Source organism: Penaeus monodon, chromosome 32, assembly GCF_015228065.2.
Source record: "Penaeus monodon isolate SGIC_2016 chromosome 32, NSTDA_Pmon_1, whole genome shotgun sequence".
In the NCBI taxonomy this organism is placed as follows: domain Eukaryota; kingdom Metazoa; phylum Arthropoda; class Malacostraca; order Decapoda; family Penaeidae; genus Penaeus; species Penaeus monodon.
Window position 1 is genome coordinate 16,049,854 of NC_051417.1, and position 436 is coordinate 16,050,289.

The following is a 436-nucleotide window of genomic DNA, read 5'->3' on the forward strand; positions in this document are numbered from 1 at the left end:
CCAACTCCATCGTCAATATAATCGTTGAAAAGATCCATCTGGTTATTGCATATTGAAAAGGTAACGAACGCATAGTGGCTCCATATTCAGATCAATAAACTGGAGGTGGCCATTGACTACTTTTGTTTCCCATAACTGAAATTACATCTTTTTAAGATTAAAAAAAAAATGCTTTCTATAAAAAAAAAAAAAAAATCCATATAAGGATACTTGTACTTGGAATTAGAGGTCTTGATGTTTATTCAATTATTTTCTCTTCCATTACACTTTTCACTCTCATTTCCTCCCATGATTCCTTAAGCTTGTATACTTATTACGAATTTCCATGTGAACCTCATATTTCAGTGGATTTTAAATGTAGAATTGTTGACCTGAGTACGAGAAAAAAAGACTGTAATGTTAGATGTAGATTTGCATGTTATCATGAGTTGCTTTT